At 39.1% G+C, this 15,577-nt stretch overlaps 1 protein-coding gene across 8 annotated transcripts in view; it reads left to right on the top strand.

Annotated features, from left to right (window-relative positions):
- cep112 (centrosomal protein 112) overlaps positions 1 to 15,577 on the top strand; it is a 349,442-nt gene that overhangs the window by 308,374 nt on the left and 25,491 nt on the right. The gene's annotated exons all lie outside the window — the stretch shown is intronic.

Here is a 15,577-nt window from a genome sequence, read left to right as displayed (position 1 = left end):
TTACACATTCTCCAAGATCCGGCTTCAAGAGCCAGAGCCCTTGGCCAGGAATGCTGTCCCATTTGAGAGAGATTTCTCCATAATAACAGACCACTTTGACCTTGACTTAAAGAAAGAGATAGAGATGGAGATAATTAGCTGATTAATAGCTCTCTGAACCTGGTATGTGTAGAAACGCCCTTTTGTCCTGAAAAGCACTGGTGACCTCTCTTGACTCAGACAGTTGTTGGGATGTGCCCTGGGCTGAATATTCTGTTCAACTACAGCCGGGCTCTGGAGGGGAACAGCTGCACACGTTGGCATCTCGTTCTGTGGAAGAGCCCCGATGATGTCTTTTATCTGACTGAGAGTCAGTAGATTAGTGGTCAGACTGTGTTATGACAGACAAAGACCAGATGACTTGATGATGGCAATATTTGTCAGAGATCACCACACCAGACAGGGTTGCGTTTCTTAAAACCATCTAAGGTCACAAGTTCCATCATTACAAACATAGTTCAATGATTGTTTTTTTTTTCCCTGAAATTTACAAACAGCTTGGCAGACTTGTGTGGTTGGAGCTAAACCTGTAGTTTGAAGGCTGTGTGCGTTTTATTTGGAGTTATACCCTATCCCCTATGCCCTATTCCTCCACCATTGACTTTGAATGATTTTTAAAGCCCTCTCTCTCACATTTAATGTCATTTGCTTTTTAGGTTTTTTGCACTCACGCAATGCACTTCTCAAAATATATGCTATTTTGGACACAACCAGGGCTAGACGAAACCTAGTTATGATGAACAAGCAGAAGTCTTTAGGGTCTTTCACATCTGGCGCAATGTGTCGCAAGGCGTGGCGCAATAGTCTTTTGGTACTTTCAGCTCGGCGCAAGGGTCATTTTGAGGCATTGTGCCACACTGTTTAAATAGAAAATGCATTTGCGCTCATATGTGCACCCATAGGCGTTCTGGTCTAAAAAAGCAGGCGTGTTTTGGCGCATTGCTATTTTGAGAAACTGTAAATAGTCTGTTCTTTCGACCAGAACAAAGTCGGTCTATTGTCTGGCGCAAAGTGCGCCTGGCTTACACACTACACACAAGATGTAGAGCAATACGCAGATCTTTACATATGAAATAGATATAATATATTAAGGATATATATATATATATATATATATATATATATATATATATATATATATATATATATATATATATATATATATATATATATATAAGGATATAAATATAAATGATTAAAATATTACAAAACATATTAATTTCTAGCCTACATGAATTTAAAAACCACAGCCTTACTTTCTTCATCTCGGGAGGCTTTTTCAGTTCATTCAATTAGCTTTTGTATAATGTTATTATTATTAGCAGTATTGTTTATTATATCCATATTTATATTTGTTTTATTAAAAACAAGCTTAGATTTGTCCACCTGTCAGGTTTTAGACCATATGGGGCACAGCAGGTGTATTTGGAAATAACTCAGTATTTTGACCTCACTTCATTATTATTGTTAATTTATTAGTTTGCTGGAAATTAGAACTGAATTTAGAAATAGTTTTGAAACAAATCTTTGTGCTTAAAAAACAAAATTAATTATTTATAGGCTAATTATTGTCTGTGCGTAAAGGTTTCCCTATCCACGAGAGCAAAAGCGAAAGTGAACTTACTTTACGTCAAAATGCGCTTATGGCGCGACGCTGCTAAAAATATGAGACTCTGATTGGTTTATTCTCAAAACACACCTATAACTCATTAAGAAAATAAACTCAACCCTTTTAGACCATGCGCCATGGCGCAAAGCTGATTTTCCCATCCTTAAATTAGCAAAAATGCGTTCTGACACGCCCTGAAAGCGTTTGCACCCTGCGTTTTGTGCTCTGCGCATGGACCATCAAAATAGAGCTTTTTGTCTGTGTATATATGTAGCCCTCTCTTCTATGCAGAATTCTTTCATCTGTGAAATGTCTGAGGGGTTTCTTGCATGTACACCCTGCAGCATCTCAATGGGATTTATATCAGGGCTTTGACTTGGCCAGGACTCAAGCCAGAGTCTCGGCCAGGATTTTTTAGTTTTCAGTCAGTCCTTGATTGATTTACCTGTATGCTTTGGGTCGTTGTCTTGTTGCATGGTCCAGTTCTGCTTCAGCTTTAGATGGTCTAACATGTCCCTCAAGTATTCTCAAATACACTATAGAATTCGTGGTGGATTCTATGATGGTGAGCTGACCAGGTTCACCAAAGCAGCCTCAAACCATGACACTTCCACTTTCACCTCTGTGCATCACAGTTAGTATGAGCTTCTTAGAATACTGTGGTCTACGCCTAACATGTCATCTGTTCTGGTTTTCAAATAGTTTAGTTTTGGACTCATTTGTCCTGAGAAGATTATTCCAGAAGTCCTTCGTCAATATTCTCTCTGGAAAATCTCTAGCAAAGGTTTCCTCCTTGCACACCTATCATGCAGTCTTTCTGATTGTAGAGACTTTTTTTTACATCAACAATAGTCAGAGCCTGCTGTAGTTCACATTCAAGACATTTTCAAGTTTTTGGAGACCTCTTCTTACATCTTGCGTTCTGCTCTCTGGGTGAACTTGCTGGGATGACCAGACTGCTCCATTTGTAGACTACTTTACAGACAGTGGAATGGCTGATTTCAAATAATTTTTAGATCATTTTAAATCCCTTACTAGACTCATAGGCTGCTACATTTTTTTTTTCCTGAAGGCCACAGACAGCTCTTTTGCTCTCATTGTGGTGCTCACTCTCACTTCAACAATCCGGAGCACACCAAAATAAATGTCAGAGGTACATGCGTTGAGTTGCTGCCTTGTGATTGGCTGATTACAAATTTGAGTTAACAAGCAGTTGTACAGGTGTACCTAAAGCGGCCAGTGAGTGTATATAGTGATATCTATTTATTTATTTATGGTGGCTCAGTGGTTAGCACTGCAAGAGCACTTCTCGCCTCACAGCAAGAAGCTCACTGGTTTGAGTCCTAGCTGGGCCAGCTGCCATTTCTGTGTGTTTGCATGGGTTTTGTTTGGGTGCTGGTGTTTGGGTTTGGGGTTTCCCCCACAGTCCAAAGACATGCACTATAGGACTATGGGTGAATTAGGTTAACACAATTGACTGTAGTGTTTGAGTGTGTGTGTGTGTGTGTGTGAATGCAAGAGTGTATGGGTGTTATCCAGTACTGGATTACGGCTGAAAGGGCATCCACTGCATAAAACATATGCTGGAATAGTTAGTGGTTCATTCCATTGTGGTGACCCCTGATAAATAAGGGACTAATATGTTTCTTGCATAATTTATATATATATATATATATATATATATATATATATATATATATATATATATATATATATATATATATAAAATGCAATAAACATCTCATGCATGCATTTGGGACACATCATCAGTGGTCTCTCAACATCATACACTCTCACCCAGTTGACCCAGCCGGGGTTGATCAAGTCCCCACTTGTGTCCCAACAGCAGTCCACGGATCTGCCCTCTTAATCCACAACCACCTTGTGGCCTTCTCTGCGGCTTCGCTTGCGGATCGAATGGCCCTTTTCTTTGCCATGCCTGTAATGCCTGTATATATATATATATATATATATATATATATATATATATATATATATATATAATATTTCGTAATATTCCTTAATAACTCCTCAATATTCTTAAATTCATTATAACGTTAATATTTAAAAAGAATTTAATTTTGAACAGAAGTCTAATCATAAGAAGGTAATTTTTTCTTCAACTGTATATTTGCAACAAATATCCAAAATGATTATTGGTCAAATGAGCCTCATGATTGAAAAAAGCTTTTAAAGTAAATTAGAAAAACAAAATTTGCCACATATTTTACGTTTTAAGAGTTAAAACAAATCAGGGTGTTAGGATTGTGATAAAAATTGCTATTTATACATCAGGAATAGTGATTACTGTCATCTCAGATTATGTTTTCTTAGATAGATATTTAATACTAACACTTAAAGGACAAAAGAAGCCATTAAAGACTGACAGATGTGTCATTGGTGAAAATCTATGATATGAGGGTGACACAACGACAGTAGTTTCATACTGTTTTGTCCATTTTGATTTGATTTCGCCTGAAGACAAGACCTCCACTTTGGAATGCGATCGCAGACCTGCTTAAGAGACCGAGCGCCTGCAAAGAACATCTACCCCCGCCTCATAAACCCTCAGAGCGCTGCGTATGTGTTCACGAGAGAGGGACGATATGTGGAAATAAAGGCTGAGAGGCCTGCTCTCTTTTCAGCGCAGTGATATTGCCCCAGTTTATCTTCCAAGACATGTCTTTGTAATGCAATCCTCGGCATGCAAAAACAGCCCTCTTTTTGCCCAGACTTCAAACAGATGTTCCTCGCTCGGTTGCTCCGGGCCCCTCCACGCCTGCTTGGCATGAAATGTCAGCATGGTAGCGGCGTGTTTTTTGCGCAGTCTCGCTGGCGTGCAGGATGAGACGATTACAGACACAAAGCCTTCGAAACAGTTAAGTTACGGAGTCCTCCGAGAGGTTTCCTCCTGAGGCGCAGCAAGGTGTTATTTTCATATTAGGATGGATTTGACATGTTAGTTAAACAGGAGCTCCTCGTTGCATGCTAAGTGTGGAGATGACTGCAGTGCCGGCGTTGACTCCTAATCTGCCCAATCTCCTTTCTTTGCCGGTGATGGTGAAGCTAAGCTTTTGATGCAAGCATGGGATTTTGATCAATGTCAGAAATTATGGTTTCAGCTTTCAAACTTTTGTTAAAACATGGCACGCTTCATTTCTGTATCAAAGTGATGGTTGCCAAAATGATTACCCACCTTTTTTGTGCTCAGAAGCAGAAGCTGGGTAAATGTTAGTGTTGAGCGGAAATTGCCACAAACCCATTTTTTTATATTATTTTTATTTTTTTTCTTGCATTATGGTTCAATCCATTTGTAAAAGAAAATAAAGTAGAAAAATAGCATTTCTGTGACAAAAGTGGAAACATATCATAGAGAATGAACTGTAATATTCATGGAAATCACAGTTTGTGAAAACGATTCACTGAATTAAAAGAGGGCTTCTGATACTGTCCTCATCTGCTATAGCTGTGTTGGGTAATTGAAAACTAATTTTAATGGAATAGAATCTTGAATCTTGTCAGTGAATTTGAATTGAAAAAAATTACACTTTCCTACATTTTTTATAAACAAATGGGAATGTAAAGATTCACTCATCTAAAGGTTTGATTTGATTTACAATAATAATCTTACAATACAATAAAAAACACAAAATGAGTTGAAACATTTTTAAAATAAACAAGTCACCTTTTATCATTTTTAAAACGTTGCACATTTATTTGTGTTACAATATATATTTTGCCTAATAACAATACTAAATTTTAATAAAATTAAATTGTACAATTTTAATACAAATTCTAAATGAATTAATATAAAATAATTAATTCGTTTAAATCAAATTAAAATAATAATAATGCTAATAAAATGAGTAAACAAACTAAGTGCTCTAGTTTAATGATCTAAGCGCAAAGTCTGAAGCTTTTGGTGTAAAAGCATTAAAGGGCTGTCTAAATTCACTTTTGCTATTTTAAGGATGGAAAAATGTGCTCTGTGCCCTGGCGCATGGTCTAACAGGATTGTGCTTATTTTCTTAATGAGTTATGGGTGTGTTTTGAGAATAACGTGCCTTAAACCAATCAGAGAGTCTCATCTCCAAATCTCTTTAAGAGTCAATTGTGTCATGCCATGGCGCATTTGCTATTTGCATGGTAGACTTTGTACGTGGAAAAACTGAACGCTTCTTGCAAGAAAACAGTTAAACAGACCATCAACAATGCGAGAATAAAGAACAAGACTCCTCCTTTCGGCCTCTTTACTTTCTCTTTACTTTTACTCTTTACTCCTTTACTTTCGTGGAATAATGGATTGGTGTTGTACTCGCTTTACAGAAGACATCCATTAGCCTACATATTTCATTTAGTTTAATACGCACAAAGATTTGATTTAAAACTATTTCTAAAATCAGTTCTAATTTCCAGCAAATGAATAAATGAACAATAATAACAGAATGTGGTCAAAACCAAATCCTATTCGTATGCCCCATATGGTGATGCATACATCTCCTAAACCCGACAAATGGACAAATCTAAACTAGTTTTTATTAAAACAAATATAAATAAGTTTATAATAAATATAATATTAACAGTATACAAATGCAGATTGTCATGAATAAATTGAAAAAAAAGCCCAGTCATGAAGAAGGCATGGAGGTTGTTGTTTTTTTAATATTTATAAAGAAAATAATAGTTTTGGGGTAACACCCTGGCGCAGTAGGTAGTGCTGTCACCTCACAGCAAGAAGGTTGCTGTTTCGAGTCTCAGCTGGATCAGTTGGCGTTTCTGTGTGGAGTTTGCGTGTTCTCCCTGTGTTCGCGTGGGTTTCCTCAGGGTGCTCCGGTTTCCCCCACAGTCCAAAGACATGCTCTATAGGTGAATTGGGTAGGCTAAATTGTCTGTAGTGTATAAGTGTTTATGGATGTTTCCCTGAGATGTGTTGCAGCCAGAAGGGCATCAGCTGCGTAAACCATATGCTGGAAAAGTTGGCGGTTCATTCTACTGTGGCGACCTCAGATTATTAAAGGGACTAAGCCGAAAAGAAAATGAAGGAACGAAGGAACGAATGAATGAACTAACGAAAGAACGAATAATAGTTTTTGTAACATTTTAATCCTTTATTTTTTTCATATGTGGGCCCAGTTGGTGGTTTATTCCACTGTGGCGAAAACCTCTGAAATAGAGACTAAGTATTACAATCAGAATCAGTTTTATTGCCAAGTGTGCTTTACAAACACAAGGAATTTGTTTTGGCTACAGAAGCTTCCAGTGTACATGAATTGACAAGTGACAACACAAAATAAATATGAAAAAAAGATGATAAACATTAAACAGAGATGTAGTTATTCAAGAAATCTGGATGTCGAATCGTATGTTTGATGTTATAAATATACAGGTTATAAGGTGATGTGTACAAAAGTGAATGTAGAAAGTATTGCATTGTATATAGATATAAGGTGCTGGTACAAGTACGTATGAGAAAGTATTGCAGATATTTATTGCACAGTTTGGGGATATTTAACTGTTCATGAGGTAGATGGCCTGAGGAAAGAAGTAATTGATTGTGTTTGATAAACATAAAGGCTGATTTATACTTCTGCGTCAAGCGCACGCGTATGCTACGGCGCTGACGCATAGCTTTACAATGTGGCCGTCGGCGTCGCTGACGTGCACCCCTCAAAAAATGTAACTACACGTCGCAACGACGCGTAGCGCAAGCTCTGTGAATGGTCGGCTTGGTAGCGCTGACGAGTCTGGGCGGGGCCGAGAGTGGCGCGAGCCCAATGGAGTGATTGTTTACAAGTGTGGAGTCCCGAGCTCCTGATGGAAAGTTTTGTTTTGTGTTTACCTCATAGTTTTTGCACGTCTGCTGGTTCCTGCCTCAAAATGAGCGAGTTTTAGCCACTTGTACATCCCGGAAGCGTTCAGAAAGAACAAAACACAGGTGAAGAAACTCAACACAGAGACACATTAACACCTAACTGCCAACTAGCGTTTTGGACGTGTTAATGCAGACCAACAGAGACAGCGCGCAGAAGTATAAATGCACAGCTACACGCGTTGCATGCTTCGTTGGTTACGCCGGTCACTTGACGCAGAAGTATAAACCAGGCTTAAAACAGGACAGACTAACAAAAAGTGCAAACACTGGAGAGCTCCACACCTAGGCGGCCATCCGAGGCTCCATCTTGATGAGGTCAAGGATCGATTGTAGTGGGAAAACTAAGCTGAAGAAGAATGTATGAATGAATGTTTTTATATCACTCTAAATGACTGTGTACACATTATACCTACACACAGTTCTGTCTAAGCACAAGCAGTCCTGTTAAATGAGTTTGCAGTAAACACAATGCTCACCGCTGGTTCAAAACATGTCGTAAATGTTTAATATCCCGACTGCTTTTGTCACCTTTGAATCAACTTTTAACCAGCTCACAGTGAATCGTTACATTCATATATAATTAAATACCTTTTTACCTCATGATATATAAAAAAGGAACCCCCACCCAAATCCTAACTACCCTAGCTACTACCTCTCAGTCAGCTCCTGTTCCTGTTTTTCTTGTTAATGTAGTTTATACTGAGAAAAACGTTGTGCACAAAGTGTATTTAGTATTAACAATACTAAGTATGCTTACTATTATTGTTTGCTAGTGACAAGGTCTTTCGATTTCCACAAAAAGGATGGCTAAACCACTCGAGGACCAGCGCACCGTAATGTAAGTGCCGTCATTTTCCATTAGCTTCCCATTACTGCGCCGGTGCTACTGCGGAGCCCCACTCCACTGAAGAGGCACTTCATAAATCATACTCCTGCCTTATAACTTCATAAAGAGGCTCCTCCAGCCTCTAATTTCTGCTCACAATGCTCGCTGCTTCTTGAAAACGCTCCTTTTTCGGTTTGCCTGCTATTCAGAGATCACTCCAGAAGCTCCAATTTTGAGATGCAAAACTTTGTGAGCGCTGCCGGTTTTTGATCTACCCTTGTGACTGTGACAATGTTTTTGTCACTTTAGCGTGTGTTTTTTTTAAACGCTTGTGCACTCCTTCTCTCCCCTCCACCCCTTCATTAGCATACATCAAGCTCCTGACGACATGACAAACTTTATTTGAACCTTCAAAGCGCTGAGGTCTTGCCGCTTTCAGCTGGCAGCTGTCAAAAACCCCAGCGAGTGACACATCCTGCATGGTGCAAAGTCAAATGCAGACACAATCTAAAGACTATATATAGATAAAATAGTGTCATTTTAAGTGAGAATGGTGTGGAAAGGAGACTGCTGCTCAGTTTTTTGGAATAGAGAGATTGGCTTATTAAAAAACAAAGAAAACGTATTTTAAAGGGCACCTATGGTGAAAAATCTACTTTTCAAGCTGTTTGGACAAACAGGTGTAAGTATAGTGTATAGACTGTCATATTGGGGTGATATAAACACACACAGTCCTTTTGTTTTCAATTTAACAACATAAAAAGGTGGACCAATTGGAGCGGTTTTCAAACCGACCACAACTTTACATAGGATAGCGGTCCCCCCGCCCACCAATATTGATTGACAGCCTCGCATCACGATCATATCCTCAGTTTCTTGTTGCACGTCCGCCATTTTCAGCATGTGAGTCAAAGCGACATCACTAAAGGAACACCCTTGATCTATTTTTTGCTCATTGGGGTCAACACAAGATCAATATTCTCCACATTATCGCTCTAATCGGAATTATTGCTTGTACCTTTCGCGTGGCGCAGTGCATTTCGGAGTTCTGGGCCTGGGTTTCTGTCGGGGTGCACGCGGCGGAGCTTCGGGCCAGCGGCTCGGCGGCTGCGGCGCTGTTGTGTTTGCCCTGGTGGTGTCTTGTGTTTGAATTCTGGAATGCGTGGTGCAACAATTCGGGACACTTCATGTTTCTGCCGCTTCACTAAGTGACTGGTGTGCCGTGTCACGGTGCATTCGGTGCCTCAGTCAAAGTTAATTCAGTGTGTGTGGTTATCAGTCTCGGTGTACTTGTACACTGAGACTATACAAAGACACAAATGATTTTGTACTCTCTGCTTGGTCTTTGTCCGGGTCGAACATGTACGGCTGAATGCTCATCCTAGCTTAGATTAGCTTCTCTCTCTGTCTGTCAGCCTGTCTATTGCAAACACAGAGCGTGGGAGCTCTTGGCTCCGCCTCCTTGTTACATTGGGCGGGAAGCTGTGAAGCAACACGCCCCTAAAACTGTGTAAACGCCCCCAACATGACACTTTTTAACATTCATTCATTCATTTTCTTGTCGGCTTAGTCCCTTTATTAATCTGGGGTCGCCACAGCGGAATCAACCGCCAACTTATCCAGCAAGTTTTTACACAGCAGATGCCCTTCCAGCTGCAACCCATCTTTGGGAAACATCCACACACACTTTCACACACACACACTCATACGTTACGGATTTACAATTTACAATTTAGCCTACCCAATTCACCAGTACTGCATGTCTTTGGACTGTGGGGGAAACCGGAGCACACGGTGGAAACCCACACGAAGGCAGGGAGAACATGCAAACTCCACACAGAAATGCCAACTGAGCCGAGGTTCGAACCAGCGACCTTCTTGCTGTGAGGCGACAGCACTACCTACTGCCTCGCCCTACTTTTTAACACATTATAATAAAAACATCTAAACTGTGTGTTGAACTGAACCTAAACTGGCAGACTCAGAAGAACCATAATATTAATATTAAATCATAAAATGGGGGTAAACTATGTGCCCTTTAAATAAAAAAAGAAATAAAATGAATATCAAGACTTTCAGTTGTGAAATCTTCAGTTTATTAGTAGATTGAGCGTAAATTCTTACCCTCAGAGTGGCCCAGTGTTTCAGATGTGATTGCACAAACCTGTCAGGATGTATTGAAAAAAAATGCTGAAAGAATGCGTAGTTTGTCACAGAGTATATACTGGGTGTCTTTCTATCGTTTATGCCACAGCCAGGAATATTTAAAAGTATAGTTTAATAGTTAGATCGGAAATTTTTAGGTTGCAAGGCTAATTTATACTTCTGCATCAAGCGCACGTGTATGCTCAAGTGCAGCCTTCGCTCGGTCGCATAGCCCTCGCTGTGAACGTGAACCTCTCAAAAAAGTTGCTACAAGTCATAACAACATGTAGCGCAAGCTCTGTGATTGGTGTTTAGAAGTGTCGAGTCCTGTGAAAACACTGCTTTTATGAAGTGTGCCTCACCCAGGTAAGCGGGCTTGACAAACCACCTGTGGAAACACTGCGCTGAATACATCCTCAATTGGATAACAGCGTGTGCACTACTTGTAAATGCAAACCGAGAATAATTTCCAATCTTGCAATGCGCGACAAATAAATTAAAAAAATTGCCTCTCTGTTTGATGTGCAAATTTTGAGAGATTTGTTTTGAAACCCACTCACAAAATTAAACAAAATCTTAAAGACATCTTCTCTAAATAACTTACCTAATTGGCCAAAAGTTTTTCTGTGGTCAGGTAGCACAGATTTTGAACATGTTTTCACCTTTCTACTGCATAGACAGCCCAGTTTTATTGAAAAGCCATTTATTTTGCCTGCGGTGGAGTTGTACTGCTTTAATATGTGAGCTTAGTGATGTTTACTAAGACAGTAATCAGCATTGCCTGTGTTTAGCGATGTAAACAAACCTCCTGCTGCTCTACCAGTTGAGCTACAGAAACCCCTGGAACTGTTTATGTCATATCAAAACTTTGCCGTTTAAAAAGTCTTCCAATAAATGTATTTATATAGTGATGATGCTGGTAGAGATGCATGATATGTATTCTTCTGTAATTTATTTTCGTCTTATTTTAAAGCAGTATTTTGTTATGAGAACAGCAAATGAGGCCATTGCCTCGCAGATGGCCACAAATGGCCCGTTTCCACTGACTGGTACAGTACGGTACGGGTCGGTACAAGTCACCTTTATCAGGCTTGCGTTTCCACTACCAAGGGTACCCTTTTGGTGGATGTGGTGTATGACAGAAAGTTTCATTCTACGTCATTCTCACTCGAATAAATGTCTACAGTAAAGCTGCACAGGTTGTTCACATATCATATGAGAAGCACTTCACACAAAACAGATGATTTATACACATAAATAGTTCTGTATAAATGTTTATTACTAACTTTTCTATGAACATACTTAGGTTATAACTGCAGATCAATGACAGTGCAAAATAGCCTACTGTAATGTCTGCGATTATATGAAATAAATCATTAAATGCAACATATATGAACACATACAGACTCTCACAGTCTCCGATATGTTACCATTTACAGACAAACTACACACAACAGACATTTAGTCCTTATTTAGGTTCAAAAACAACACGCAACATAGCCCACAGTCAGCGCAAACCTCTCATCTGTGTCTGTAATTTTCAATAGCACATGTAAGCTCTGTTAGAGAATAATTCTGTTATTCTGAGTTCATAGTCCAAAAGGTGATGATAAACATGGCAGTTTGTTTGTGATTCAGGTTTCTGAAACAATTTGCTCCTGTTTTTTTTTTTTTCTGGCTTCTTCTTTGTTTGTTTGCGTTTGTCCTTTTCTTTCTAAAAGGATCAGATGACAAAGACATTTCAATGATCACGCACACGTTATTATCATCAGCTCAAGAAGTTTGTTAAATCAAATATAGATGCGATCGCGAGCTTCCGGAAGAAAGTGAAAACCGATCACTTTTAGACGGCCTCGTAAAACAACAGGACACGGCAGATTTTGTTCTTCTTGGCTTTGTGTCTGTATTTCAAGACAACGACAAGGTTTGTTTGAGTTTGGGTCATCCATGGCTCGTTATTATATACATTTAGTTTCACGGTGTAATGTCTCGGCTGTGTGTTTAAAATATGGCGGTTCCTTTGTTTTCATTCTGGCTAGCTCTACAGGAGCTCATGACGTATCTCTGTAACCAATCAGGGTTCAGCTGCTCGTGTAGCTCCACATTTTGGTACCCTTTCTCGTGTTTTTGTACCCTTTCGAAAAGGTGCCGAAAAAGTGGTACAGTTCGGTTCGTTACACCTTTTGACAGTGAAAATGGCCATAAAAGCGTACCTAACCATACCGTACCACTCAGTGGAAACGGGGCAAAATACAAAACAACATCCATTAAAACATGGTTGAAAATGGGTCACAAAACCCTAAAACACATTTTTTGAAATGTTGAAAGACATAAATATGTGCCACATTACTAAAAACACTATTAGGACGCATATATTTCACTAACAAATAAACATTGGTTGTTTTTCAAATACGTTTCTCCAGTTTAAAAGGAAAGATAATTCATGAGGTCAGATGTGACAAACATTTTTAATTTTAATCATTCTGAGTGAGATTTTTTGTGGACTCTATAGTCTTTGGTTCCTTCGGTTTAGTCCCATGTTTAGCAGGGGTCACCATAGCGGAATGGATCGTCAACTATTGTTAACTACTTTATGCAGACCCATACACTCTTGCATTCACACACACACTCATACAGTACGGCCAATTTTGTTTACCCAATTCACCTCTACCATATGTCTTTGCACTGTGGGGGAACCGGAGCACCCGGAGGAAACCCACATCGAACACGGGGAGAACATGCAAACTCCACACAGTAATGCCAACTGGTCCAGCCAGGACTCAAACCAGCGACCTTCTTGCTGTGAGGCAAGTGCTAACCACTGAGCCACCGTGCACCGCTCCAGCCTTTGATATCATGCAGAATACTTTTGTGCAAGCGAATCTGTATGGAACAGGCCTGGCAACACGGCTTCTGTTCTCAAGAAGTTGTCTAGCTATGTATTAAAACCACTCTCCCACTTCCTTTCCCTCTACCTCCCACTCTTTGAGGCAAACATTCATGGCATGTCGACTTCAATTACACACAGGCCTCTCAATACAGTACGCAGAGCTCTGTCTGCTGTAGTGTGTACTCGTTGTGTTGCGTGGAATGTGTATGATGAAGAGGGTAATTGAGATAAAGTCTTTGGGGTTGGATGGCGATGTCCAGCAATACAGCATGCTGTTATGAGTCTTTAGGCCTCAAGAACCCTTGGACCAAATACGGTCATTTAACAGACAAACTTGAGCTGTCTTGATAGCCAGTGCTATAATTTTTGTAGGGCTAAGGGACAGATCATTCAACATCCAAAACTAAATCTCAATTTACTCAAACTATAATGAGGTTCCTTTTTTTTTTTTTTTTTTTTTTAGAACACAAAAAAAAAAAAATGTTAGACAAACAAGTACTATGGAAGTCTGTGGTGCCATATAGAAATATGATACATGGAAATATATTCAAATGACTAAAATAACATTCTAGTTCCTATTTAAATTTTTACATACATTGTAAAACCAAATGGTCGACTTTATTAAATGAAAGGAGTGTAGTTAACTCAAAATTGACTGAAAGTTAATTCTACTCATTTGAAAAGAGTTTATAACACAGTGTTAAAGGTAATGAGTTAATGAAATACCTCATTACTTCAACTTAAATGAAGTAAGTTCACAGTACTGATATAGATTAGTTTTTAACTCAAATGGCTTGTTGCAATCAGTTTCTTTAAATGGTTTGAGTTGCCTTAACTTATTGGGTTTAACAGAAGTCCTTGGTGTGAGATTTCTTCATTTATTGGGTTTTACTGTTCTCAGATTACTTTGTTTACTCAAATGGAGTAAGTTCACAGTACTCATGTAGATTAGTTTTTAACTCAAATGGTTTGTAGCAATCGGTTTCCTCAAACAGTTTAAGTTGTCTTGACTTATTGGGTTTTACAGTACTTTCTTGCACTGTAAAAACTGCAGGGTTCCACATAATTAATTAATGTTGTCCCAACACAAAGTGATTAAGTTAACCTAACACTTTTGACAAATGTATGTGTATTGGAGATAAAGAAATCAAGTTGTCCCAATGAAATCTCAAGAATTGCGTTGTTTTAGCTCATTTTAAATAAGTAGTTTGAACGAGCAAAAACATCTTTTAGGTTTTGTGGTTAAGGTTCTCTTCATTTATTGGGTTTTATTGTGCTCAAATTGCTTTCATTCATTCATTTATTCATTTTCTTGCCGGCTTAGTCCCTTTATTAATCCAGGGTCACCACAGGGGAATGAACCGCCTACTTATCCAGCAAGTTTTTATGCAGCAGATGCCCTTCCAGCCGCAACCCATCTCTGGGAAACATCCACACACACACTTATACACTATGGACAATTTAGCCTACCCAATTCACCTGTACCGCATGTCTTTGGATTGTGGGGGAAACCGGAGCACCTGGAGGAAACCCACACAAATGCAGGGAGAACATGCAAACTCCACACCGAAACGCCAACTGAGCTGAGGCTCGAACCGGCGACCCAGCGACCTTCTTGCTGTGAGGCGACACCACTACCTACTTTGTTTACACAAATGGGTTAAGTTCACAGTACTCATTATTAGTTTTTGAACTTAAATGGTTTGTTCCAATCGGTTTCCTCAAATGGTTTAAGTTACCTTAACTTTTGTGTTTTACAGTGTATATTAGTTATAGGTGGGCATAGATTTTTTTTTTATCTAGTTTAATCTCACTGTAATCTTGGATTTAATCTAGATTAATCTTTGTTATTAATGTTATTTGTTTGCTGGACACTGGAACTAAATTTAGAAAAAAAGTAAAGAGGTCGATTGCAGGAGGCTCATTCTTTATCCTGGCGCTGCAGATGTTCTGTTTAACTCTTTTCTCGCTAGTGAAACGCTCAGTTTTTCCATGACATTACATTTCGCCATGTAAATAGCAAATGCGCCATTGCGCGACTCTTAAAGGGAATGGGAGATGAGACTCTAATTGGTTTATTCCTAAAACACACCGGTAAATCATTAAGAGAATAAGCTCAACCCTGTTAGACCATGCACGAGGCGCAGATAGTTTTTTTCCACTCTTAAAATAGCAAAAGTGGGTTCTGACACGCCC

Source organism: Danio rerio, chromosome 3 (genome assembly GCF_049306965.1).
Source record: "Danio rerio strain Tuebingen ecotype United States chromosome 3, GRCz12tu, whole genome shotgun sequence".
NCBI classification, from domain to species: domain Eukaryota; kingdom Metazoa; phylum Chordata; class Actinopteri; order Cypriniformes; family Danionidae; genus Danio; species Danio rerio.
This window is presented reverse-complemented; position numbering and strand designations above follow the sequence as displayed.